The sequence below is a fragment of the Oreochromis aureus genome, linkage group 10 (assembly GCF_013358895.1).
Source record: "Oreochromis aureus strain Israel breed Guangdong linkage group 10, ZZ_aureus, whole genome shotgun sequence".
NCBI classification, from domain to species: domain Eukaryota; kingdom Metazoa; phylum Chordata; class Actinopteri; order Cichliformes; family Cichlidae; genus Oreochromis; species Oreochromis aureus.
In genome coordinates, this window is record NC_052951.1 from 7,195,340 (window position 1) to 7,207,817 (window position 12,478).

General features: G+C 38.9%; 1 protein-coding gene and 1 long non-coding RNA gene across 2 annotated transcripts in view; one reads left to right on the forward strand and one right to left on the reverse strand.

Moving 5' to 3' along the window:
- The window catches only part of alcama (activated leukocyte cell adhesion molecule a), a 189,695-nt gene that overhangs the window by 84,698 nt on the left and 92,519 nt on the right, over positions 1-12,478 (reverse strand). The gene's annotated exons all lie outside the window — the stretch shown is intronic.
- Positions 2,288-4,336, forward strand: LOC120442271. Its single transcript, XR_005614614.1, has 4 exons — positions 2,288-2,384; positions 3,072-3,170; positions 3,865-4,047; positions 4,312-4,336. It is a non-coding gene; the product is annotated as an uncharacterized LOC120442271 (long non-coding RNA).

Below are 12,478 nucleotides of genomic sequence, written 5' to 3' on the forward strand. Positions count from 1 at the left end.
TTCTACTATATTATATTTTCTTTCTAAATATATCATTTCTGCTATAGAGTAGTATTTCTGTAATGTTTAAGAATGTTTGGCTAAATATATTCTTTCTGTTATCTTATACTATTTCTCCGAAATTCTTGTATTTTTGGGAAGTTATCGTGTTTCTGGTAAGTTACAATATTTCTGCTAAGTTCTGCTATGCTATTGTATTTCTGCCAAGTATTATGTTTCCCCTAAGATATTGCAGTTCTGCTAAGTTACTACATTTTAGCAACGTTCCTTTGCTTCTGCAAAGTTTTTACAAATTCTGCAACTTTTCAGCTTTTTCAGCTAGTTTCAGCTGACAGCTTCAGCGTTCCAGCATCCACACTGCATTTTCGCAGGAAATGCAAATTTTCTAGTTATTCTTCAAGTTGCTTCCGTGACGTTTTTGCTGTTTAACTACTTCAACAATTTTTGTGCTATTTTCACCGTTCAAATTTTAAACTATTCTGCTATTTCTGCTAAAGTGTGCTATGACTTTTGGTATTTTTTGCTGTTATACTTTTTAAAATATTAAGCTTTTTATGCAATTTTTTGTCCCATTGAAATGAATGGGAAACTTCCGCAATTCTGCTAAAACTTACTCTTTTATGAAACTTAACTACTTTCTCATACTTTCGCCTAGAACAACCATTCAAATTTTAAAATGTTCACAAATTATTGGGCTATTCATGAATGATTCAGCTTTTTCATATCTGTTACCGTTTTCATCTTATCCCTCTTTAAGTTTTGAGTTTCATCTTTGTGATTTTTCAGAAAATACATGCGTTGTTATGGTTGCTATGCACTTGGTTCTAAGTGAGCCACTCTACCTTTGGCAATTTTCTCTTCATGTCCGAACAACTTCTTGCTACTTGCTCAATTTTCACTCAACTTCCACAAATTATACATCAAAACGTAGGTATTTTTGCTGGCTTTCAGAAAATGTCACCATCATTGTTGTGAGATTTATAGAATTTTGGCAAATCTCCTCAGACCAACACAAAGTCTGAAAACTCTCCATAGAAAGTCAATGGAGAGTTTGTTCAAAATCACCGCTTGATTTCTGTAATGAGAGGCATATTCGAATCGTCATATCTCCCTAACAAAGCGACATTAAGACATGAGGCTTGTGCCAATATATCTTCAGACACTCCTGACGCTCACAGTGTACGATTTTTTTTCTCACCTATTACCATTTGGCCATGAATAGTTGGGTTGCGGTCACGTGGTTCTGATGACGTGCGGAGGCAGCGCGATTTTTGAGTGGAGGGCGGAAGTAAACATGGAGGACACTGTGGAGAGTCAGGAGAGCAGCTATTGTGCAACTTTAGACCCCGTTTCTCGGGAGAGATATAAACAGATAGTTAAAAAATATATCGGACGTGATCCGTATTCTTTGAAAATGTCCGAATACACCACAGAAGTAAAGGATTTGCCTACTATCGAGGCTGTGGATATCACCAACTACTTGGTCCTCCAGACTTCTTACTACACTAGGCAGCAAATGAAAGCTTTCAAGAGTCTGGAGGCGTACAATTTTTTTGTCAGCGGGTGGGTCCACAACCTTGGAACAAAACGCTTCCGTGATGGATACAGTTTGGTGTTTGCAAGGGTGAGTGTTTGTTCTTATATTGCTTTATCTTAAACACGCTAACAGTTAGCGGTGGCGGCTTTTAACGTCAACAAACATGCCACATCCTTAGGACTTCGTTAGAGTGACAGTTGTTTGTTTCAAGGTAAACCATTCCCAGAGGTCTAACGAGACACCTCTGAAGACTTGGGTAATTGCAAGGGAGGATGGAGAAGTGATTGCAGCTCATTGCAATTGTATGGCAGGGTTAGTAGCCTAATTAAGTAGGATGTTATTGCAATGAGAACACACACATACACACACACACACACACACACACATATACGCATAGGGCACTGCTAGCATTTTGCAGGTGTACTTCAGTAGTAGTGGGAGAGAGTGTTTTCTTTTAGCTAAGAATTCATCAGCTAAGAATTTGTGTGATTGCCTTAGATCCCTCATGACACTCAGATGCATTTTTCAGATAGAGGGTAGAACTATTCAGTCATGTCATCACCTAGATAATGATTTGTCTATAGGCTGTTGAGAAAGAGTTAATGAATAAACATGTTACTTCAAATAAAGTGCCATTGCACATTAGTATTAGTAAGCTATGCATCATCAAAATGTACTGTAAATATTGCATTTCATGTTAAAAGATTATGTGCTCTATTTCCAGACTATCAGAATCATGCTCGCATGCGTTGGAGCTGTTCTTTTTGCAGTTGAAGCTGGGGTGAAAATGAGAGCGACATGCACATCAGAGCAGTGCAAGTGGCTGATGCCATCTCATGTTAAAAAGGTAAGCCAAAAGCAAAATGAAGGATAAAGAATGTTATATTGGGACTTCATGTGACAGTAGGATAAAATATCTTCCCTATACTGCTACCTTGTCGTGGTGGGGAAGCTTGAGTGCCTCAATGACCCTGTAGGCTATACCGGCGGGGGCTTCAAGCTCCTGGTAGATCTAATCAGCCGGGCAGGTTGCAGGTGAGGGTCAGACAAAAGGCAGTACTTTAATAAATGAAGAGTTCTATTCCAAAACGCTATAACAGCATTTAAAAGCCATTTCCTTTTCATGACTAACATAACCATGACTGCAGAACCGTATACTGTATATCACACCCTTCTCATGCATGCCTCAACACCCTAGCACTTGTTTTCTGCGCACACACACCTGACTGCAGCACTTTATATATTCACATTTCTCATGCATTCCTCAATACTCACAACTCCTCACACCACATTTTCATCAACATGGAACTGCTTACTTTCCACTCCTTTTATACCCAGCACATGGCACCTCCATCCCCACCCAACATACACACACACACTTCACTGCCAACCAACCACTATACCCAGCCTAAAACACACATACTCACTCCACTGCCATCACTGTTCAATTTCGAATATTTTGGAAACGAATATATAGCGTTTTGGAAAAGAGCTTTTAAATTTTAATGATCTTCTTTTGGCTTAATTTTTCCAGATTCCTGCTTGCCCAGTAACTCTGATTGACTTCTCTTCAGCAAAGTCAAAAAAACGAAAGCTTGAGTGTTCCATTGATGGCTGCACAAGTACACAAAAGGTTGGGAAATCACTTCCATGCCCAAGAGTGCAGAGAGATTCAGAGACATACTGTAGGTTTTTTTGAGAGTTTAAGCAAAAACTGTCCAAGGAGTGCAGCACTGATGTCTAGGGAACCTTACCACAAAGAATTTGTCCCCAGTCTAGCATGCTTCCTAAAACTGTGCCTGAGTACAGAACACCAGAGACACTGCAGCTCCCCCAAAGACCTTGAAGAGCTATGCCTGGACTTCCAGCTTGAAGAGCTCACCCTGTCCCAAGTCCAGGCTGTAGAGAGGCGACTCGAAGTCAGAGTGCAAGCAGTATTTGGTTTAGGCAAAGAGCTGGACGCGTAACTGCCTCTAAGCTGAAACAAGTTCTTAAGACCAACCCCCAGCAACCATCAAAGAGCTTGATCAAGGCCATATGCTATCCAGAGGCATATAGGTTCACCACAGCTGCTACAAGGTATTTAGGGTTTGATGTAGGGTAAGGCAGAGTTAAGATTTGGGGTATGAAACTGTCCATAACTGTAACTAAAAAGTGTTATGAAGATGGAGGTTAGTTATAGGCTTATACGGCTAGGGTTATACAGGGTAAGAACTAAGTATAGTTTAGGGTAATGGCATATTGTATAATACATCACTTTACTGTTTTACACATCCAATACTAAGTAATAATTTCCTTTTCATGTTTGGCATGTGTACTGTTTATAGTTATGGATGCAAACATGAAGCACAAGCCAGAGGAGCATATGAGAAGCTTATGAGCCAGGAGCATGCAGGCTTCTCATGTATGGACAGCGGTCTCTGGCTGAACCCCAAGTGGCCATACATGGGGTCCTCCCTGATGGGATAGTCACTTGTGACTGTCATGGAACTGGCATCTGCGAGATTAAGGTATTGACTCTGTTGTAGTCAAGGCCATAGGTGTGACATCTTTCCATAAGAATCAGTGAACTAAGTAAAAATGCAGGAAATACCTTTTCTAATTTCTAATCTATTGTTCAATTAAGATAAGATGAGGCTTTATTGTCTGTCTCAAATAGACATTTGTTTTGGGCAATGAGAGATTATGATAACACAGACCACACCCATCATCTTTGCTTCTTCACTGTTTCATCAGATAAATCTTGATTGTTGTTCTCATCACTGTGATTTTAGTGCCCACACTCTCAGAAAGATGCGGGTCAACCTGCGCATGCGTGCTGGGGAGAAGGGCTTCTGCCTCATCAGTGACGGGATAATGTCACACTGGACCCAACTCATGACTACTATTACCAAATTCAGGCACAGCTTCACATTGCAAATGCAGAGTACTGTGACTTTGTTGTGTGGAACCGCAATGACATATTTGTTGAAAGGATTTTGCCTGACCTTGAGTTTTGGGATGATGCGATTCCTAAAGTTGAGTGTTTTTTAGAAACAGTATACTCCCAGAAATACTGGGACAGCAAGTTACAAACATACATGTGTAATGTGATAAAAGGACGACAACATAATGACATTTTGAATATTGTTATGACCTGATGGTAGTCATTATGAGTTCTGGCTATTGTATTTGCTCTGACGTAGCATTAGAGCACAAATTGTCATTTAATTTTATTGTACATTTAATTGTGTCATTTAAGTGTTGTGTAACACTACACAATGATTAAATGCTATTGAGGCAGCATAATAATACATTGGTGGTTTATTTACAAGATTAGACTTTTAAACAAATAAACAAAATAGATTGCAATCCATCTCACAGTATAATACTGTACAAACTGCCAGCACAATATGACAGTTGGAGAAAAATATTTCATTTGAAAACATTTACAGACTAATCAGGAGTCAGGACTTAGGTACTACTATTACTCTACCCTGTTCTACTTATCACCAGAGCCAAGCAGCAGATACTGGACACTACTCTTCCTCTCCACCCCTTCTGTGAGCCGTGACAGTGACAAGACATTTAATTTTTTTTTTTTTAACTGATTGATTACCACCCACCCCTTACTCCAGTGGGACAACAGACTCGAGAGATTTGATAAGGCACAACAAATTACCCCAATCTTGTCGATCAATGCATGTGTCTCACCTGGCTTTGTGGACATGTTCTCTATTGGCATAGCCCTGCTCTGCAGAATGTGATATTTCCTCCTGACTAAACCTATGACTCGCTCAACATGGATACGCAAATTGGCTATTTTCCTTGTCTCTGCCACTTCATAGGCTGACAGCTGTTTTCTCCCTTTAGTGAATGCCGGTGTCTGTAGTGAAGCACAGTAAAACCCCACATTATCGCCAATATTGAACCCACGATCTGCAAGGACAATATCTCCAGGTAACAAGTTCTTTAGGAGGCCACTCTCTATTGTGATCTGCTTATCGCTAACTCTCCCTCCCCAGGCAGAAGATATGTAAGTGACGTAGCCTTGGGGGGCAACACCAATCAAAAATTTTACAGTGTGATGGTGCTTGTAGTTGGACCAAGTTTGAGCTTGTGCAAGAAGATTAGATGGTCTCTCAATAAAGACTTCAAAGCAATCAACAATCACAGCCACTTTACATCCAAATGCCTGTCTGAAACTCAGTGGCATCGTAGCTTGAAGAACATGTCGCTCTGGCCACTCAATTAGGAACTCTAACCTTTTATGAAGTATGTCAATTACTTTATGCCAAACTCTAGAAGCAGTGGACAGAGAAATATTGAACCTGAAAGCTAAATCTTTCAGGGGCAGATTTAGTCTCAGCCTCAGCAAAACTAGTATGAATTGTTCAAATTTGGACAACAAAGACATAGGTCCCGAGGTGATATAGGGCTCGCACAGTTCAAAAATCTGAATTAAAACTAAGAAGTTGGGGAGCCCTGTGTAGAACTTTGTCTTGTCTTCATTTTTTTTTTCAAAGCCTCCTGGCTGAACTGTGTGTCCAGAGCCTTGCTCAAGATCAACCAGCTCTGCTGTGTTCTGTCTCAAAACATCCTCCATCTTCTCGATGTCATCCATCGTCAGCTCTGTCTGGCATCCAGCAGCCGCACGGCCTGCAATATAACAGTGGGGGAGCATAATCAGCATAATAGAGGCAACCTCAATTTTACTCATTTTCACTGTAGGAGTTTTTAGTGGGCTATTAGAATCTGGTGTAATGTGTTTAATTCACTATGTTAATTTAATGTAATTATTTTTTTAATCAACAAAAAAACATGTTGCGTCTAAACAAAAAAAAATATATTTATATGTTTCTCACCACAGAAACCTTACATTACGGATATCTTTACTTATCTGTGAAAGGAGACTGTCTGGAATCTGGCAATATAAGAACCATAGCAGTGTACAAAAACCTGTGGTGTGTGCCTGACGGTAATAAGTGCCACTTTTTCTTTTTTTCTGAATAAAATGGTATGGATTTACTCTGTGATTAAAAAATCACAAACATGTAATATGTAACTTGGACCATAATCATTACAGATAATGGCATCTTTTTCTCTTTGACATGATTCTTGTTTGTTTTACATCTCAGCACAATATCTTACCTGGATAAGTGAATGTCTCATTCACACTGAAGTCTTCTGGTTGTGGATTCTCAGCTGGAAGCTGCAGTTCGGGGTTCTCCACTGTCACTAGGCTCAAATCCGGGCTCTCAGCCGTCTGTTGCATATCCAAAATCGCCTCTGCACATCGATGCTGTTCTGCCTTAAGCTTCATTCTTTTCTCTCGCTTGAGAACTGATTCCGATCTGGGTTTTCGTTCAGAGCGAGATTGACCGTCGGAGCCCAGTCCTCCGACTCTTCGTCATCCAAAGCACTTGGGCAGCCTATAGTCCCAATCAAGTCAATATTAGACTACTAACTTAAAAGCACTAAGTAAACGAGAATTTAACGACAACCTAATGCTAATAAGTTCGTTTGCAAACATAACATTACCTCTGACGAAGTGGTCGCTGCAGACACGGGCATTGGCAGACTCTGCTCCTCCCGACTGTAAACGTAAATTTAAAATCCATTTTTTCCTACGTTTTTCGGTTAGAATTTTCCATTTTTCTCCTCTTCGTTGGGCTATTTTTGGTACCCTAAAATACCGTTTATCGGTTTCTCTGGTCGACCTACTGGAGCATCCGTAAACACAACAGGACATAGGCATTTTGCGTACTGTCTGTCTGTGATTTTGCGCTTATCTTTTTCACTTCCGACCGCCAGTCAAATTTCGCGCTTTACGTCGACGTCACGTCTACGTCAAATGAAACCTAGCTATTACGTTTGTTTGAGTGTAGGAAATTTGTCCCTCGCTCAGATTTCTTCAGCTTTCAAACTCTGGAAATGAACCACTTTTTTCTCTCGTCATATCTTTTTGATAGATTTCCACAAAGACCTGAAAATTTCCATGACTGTTCACCAAAGCCTGCTGTCTCTTACGGTGAAAGAATTATATCGATACTCCAAATAGATTTAGAGTTAGAAAGCGTTGTTTGAGGGCAGGTCAAGGCAGTTTTTGCTTCGCCTCTACTCAGTTATGGTGCATTACAAGTCAAATATCTTTAATAATTCATATTTTAATGATAAATTGTCAACACCTGAAGATTCGCCCATCTCTTCTGAACAAAACGGTGTAAGAATGACCGTTCTAGCCCCTACGGTTAGGAAATTATGGCCATTTGTTTGAGAGGAATCCTCACTATGAGAAATACACTGCAGAAATCCTGTCTCTCTCTGTGCTGAGTGTGTAAAAACGGCTGCACCTGTTTTGGTGGGAAAAAGTACACAGCCTCTCTGATTGGTGGATTCAAATTTAGCAGCTCCCAGGCTGCTTGACTGACCTAGAAACTTGCTTGTCTCTCCCTATATGTGTGTGTGTGTGTGAGACAGAGAGAGAGAGAAAGGGAGGGCGAGAGAGAGTTTTTATGGGAGCATCTTATTATATGATTTAAATTCAATATATTTAGACTGGTTGACTGAATTTGATCCTGTGTGTGTCTCTCTGTGCATGTGTGTTTCCATATGTGTCCATATTTGGGATTGTGTCACTGTTATACTTTTTTTTGCTGATTTTTTTCATTTAACAATTACATTTGAGGGACCCTTAGCATGTTCAGGATTCTTTCAGCTGTCCATTTTGCTTTTCCAATTTTTCTATTTAAGTTATTACTATTGTGCTAAGTCATAGCATTTCTGCTGCTTTTCAGTATTTGTGCTAAATACAGCATTTCTGCAAAATCATACTCTTTCTGCTATTTCATAAGATTTGTGCTAAATATAGTGTTTCTGCTATTTCTGCCAAATTTAGTATTTTTGATTAATTAGGGTTTTTCTACCAAATTATAGTACAGTTTTACTGCTTTTTATAGGATTTTTAGAGGATATTTGTATTGCTTAATATAGTATTTCTGCTTTTTATAGGATTTGTGCTTAATATAGTTTTTCTAAAAAATGTAGTATTTATGCTTAATCATACTATTTCTATATATTTCTGCCAGGTCCCCAGGCAGCTAATCCTCTGTGAGGACTGATACATACAAATACATATCAGGGCCTGCACGGCTTCCCAGCCAGCCAATCATATCTGGGGTCTGCCCTTTCTTCTCTCGTCATATCTCAGCGACAGATGTGCAAAGAGCAATGCAAATCACAGTCAAAGTACACGAAAGTACGCTGATTCACCCAGTACAAGAATTATGCTTCTAGTCCACCTAGTTTTTGAGTTACACGACGTTTTGTAACTGCAAAAAGCGGCGTTTTTCGCCTCTCACCGCAATCTGATTCTGACTGCTCATCACCCTGTTTTCCAGGCGCTTGCTCTCTTTCCCAGTGGCACAGTTTGTAATGACACAGGTCTGCAACCCAAAGGTCGTGGGTTCAATTACACCTTGGGCAACATGTGTTTTTTCCCTACAAATTAATACACTATCACAGACCACTAATTCATATTCATCATTTATTACAATTCTGCAACCTTTTATGATTTTAGCAGCTTTTGTAATATGGACCTCAGATTCTTGTTAACACTCCATGGCACAAATACTGTTCCCTTTAGGCTCTGTGTGTGTGTGTGTGTGTGTGTGTGTGTGTGTGTGTGTGTGTGTGTGTGTGTGTGTGTGTGTGAGAGAGAGAGAGAGAGCGAGAGAGAGCCATTTGATGGGAGCATCTTATTATATCACTTAAATTCAATATATTTAGACTGGTTGACTGAATTTGGTCCTGTGTGTGTCTCTCTGTGCATGTGTGTTTCCATATGTGCCCATATTTGTGATTGTGTGACTGTTATACTTTTTTTTGCTGATTTTTTTTTTTCAAATTAACAATTAGATTTGAGGGACCCTTAGCATGTTCAGGATTTTTCCAGCTGTCCATTTTGCTTTTCCAATTTTTCTATAAGTTATTACTGTTGTGCTAAGTCATAGCATTTCTGCTGCTTTTCAGTATATGTGCTAAATACAGCATTTCTGCTAAATCATACTATTTCTGCTATTTTATGAGATTTGTGCCAAATACAGCATTTCTGCTAAATCATATTATTTCTGCTATTTCATAAGATTTGTACTAAATATAGTGTTTCTGCCAAATATAGTATTTCTGCTTAATTATAGTATTTCTGCCATTTTATAGTATTTGTGCTAAAACATAGTATTTCTACTAAATGTAGTATTTATGCTTAATCATACTATTTGTATATATTTCTGCCAGGTCCCCAGGCAGCTAATCCTCTGTGAGGACTGATACATATAAAATTTACATATCAGGGCCTGCACGGCTTCCCAGCCAGCCAATCATATCTGAGGTCTGCCCTTTCTTCTCTCGTCATATCTCAGCGACAGATGTACAAAGAGCAATGCAAATCACAGTCAAAGTACACGAAAAGTACGCTGATTCACCCAGTACAAGAATTATGCTTCTAGTCCACCTAGTTTTTGAGTTACACGACGTTTTGTAACTCCAAAAACAGCGTTTTTGCCTCTCACCGCAATCTAATTCTGACTGCTCATCACCCTGTTTTCCAGGCGCCGCTCTCTTTCCCAGTGGCGCAGTTGGTAATGACACAGGTCTGCAACCCAAAGGTCGTGGGTTCAATTACACCTTGGGCAACATGTGTTTTTTCCCTACAAATTAATACACTATCACAGACCACTAATTCATATTCATCATTTATTACAATTCTGCAACCTTTTATGATTTTAGCAGCTTTTCTAATATGGACCTCAGATTCTTGTTAACACTCCATGGCACAAATACTGTTCCCTTTAGGCTCTGTGTATGTGTGTGTGTATCAATATTTCTCCCATTTTAAAGTATTACTCCTCCATAATTGTATTTCTGTTAAATCAAAGTACTTTTACTACATCTTAGTACTTCTGCTCAATCATAGTATTTCTGCTAAATCATAGTATTTCTACTATATTATATTTTTCTTTCTAAATATAGCATTTCTGCTATATAACTGTATTACTGCTATGTTATAATATTTGTGCTAAACCAGAGTATTTCTGCTGAAACATAGTATTTCTGCCAAATGATAGTATTTCTGTCAAATTACAGTATTTGTGCTAAAACATAGTATTTTTATTAAAAATTTCAATATTAATAGTAAATTACAGTGTCTCTGGTAAATCGCAGCATTTCTGCTATGTTGTACTGTTTTTCTAAATCATAGTATTTCTGTAATGTTTAAGAATGTTTGGCTAAATATATTCTTTCTGTTATCTTATACTATTTCTCCCTAAATTCTTGTATTTTTGAGAAGTTATCGTGTTTCTGGTAAGTTACAATATTTCTGCTAAGTTCTGCTATGCTATTGTATTTCTGCCAAGTATTATGTTTCCTCTAAGATATTGCAGTTCTGCTAAGTTACTACATTTTAGCAAAGTTCCTTTGCTTCTGCAAAGTTTTTACAAATTCTGCAACTTTTCAGCTTTTTCTGCTAGTTTCAGCAGACAGCTTCAGCATTACAGCATCCACACTGCATTTTCGCAGGAAATGCAAATTTTTCTAGTTGTGTGGATGCCCTAAAAGGGCTTCCACACTATTGTTTTCCTGTTTCTCTTTATTCTTTATTGTGTGGATGCCCTAAAGGGCTTCCACACAATTGTTTTCCTGTTTCTCTTTATTCTTTATTATTCTTGGGGTTTCCGTACACTTTTGCCGCTTAACTACTGCCTCAGTTTTCAGCCGATTTTCTCAGTTCAAACTTTAAAAATTCTGCTCTTTCTGCTAATGTGTGCTATGACTTTTGGTGCTCATAACTTCTATACTTTTGAGATATTGAATTTTTTTGCAATATTTTTGCCCATTTTTGCACATTATCAGTGGGGTCACTAGTTTTCCTTGCCGGTTGAGCCGTGTTTTAGCTCAGTGAGATGAGCAGCCGTTCTCAGACTGGGAGGCCCGGTTCAAATCCCGCTTATGGCAACATTTCTTTCAGTTAACAGTTAAACTTTTTAACTCTTTTCAACACAAATTTCAGCTTTTCCACCCCTTTTCAGCAAAATTTTCAGTTTTTCACCACTTTTCAGCACAAATCCCAGCTTTTTCAGCTGTTTTCAGCAAAAAAAAACTCTTTTCAGCAGAATTTTTAAAGAGTTCTGCAGAACTCTTTTCAGCAGAAATTCTGCTGATTGAACTCTTTTCAGCAGAAATTTCAGAATTTTCACCTCTTATCAGCACAAATCTCAGCTGTTTTCAGAAAAAACTCTTTTGAGCAGAAATTCTGCTGATTCATCTCTTTTCAGTGCAACTTTCTGCTTCTTTACCTCTTTTTAGCAGAAATTCTGCTGATTCACCTCTTCTGCAAAGTTTTCAGCCCTTTCACCTCTTATCAGCACAAATCTCAGCTGTTTTCAGAAAAAAACTCTTTTGAGCATAAATTCTGCTGATTCATCTCTTTTCAGCGCAACTTATTGCTTCTTTACCTCTTTTCTGCAGAAATTCTGCTGATTCACCTCTTTTCTGCAAAATTTTCAGCCTTTTCACTTCTTCTCAGCACAATTCTCAGCAGCTTCTGCTCATTTAGCAAACTTGCCCCTTTCTCCATCTCTTGTTTTTGCGAGAATGAGTTTGGTTCAGTGAGATGAGCAGCTGCCTTGAGACCAGAACGGCCAGGTTCAAATCCCGGTCATGGCAAAACCTGTTTTCAGTTTTCTCTTTTGTTCTTTTGTTCTACCTCTTTTCTGCAGATATTCTGCTGATTTATCTCTTTTCTGCAAACTTTTCAGCCTTTTTGCCTCTTCTCAGCACAAAAAATGAGCAGCTTCTGCTCATTTTAGCAGAATTGTCAGTCTCTCCTCCTCTTTTTTGAGAGAATGAGTTTAGCTCAGTAAGATGAGTAGCTACCTTGAGTCCAGGAGGGCCAGGTTCGAA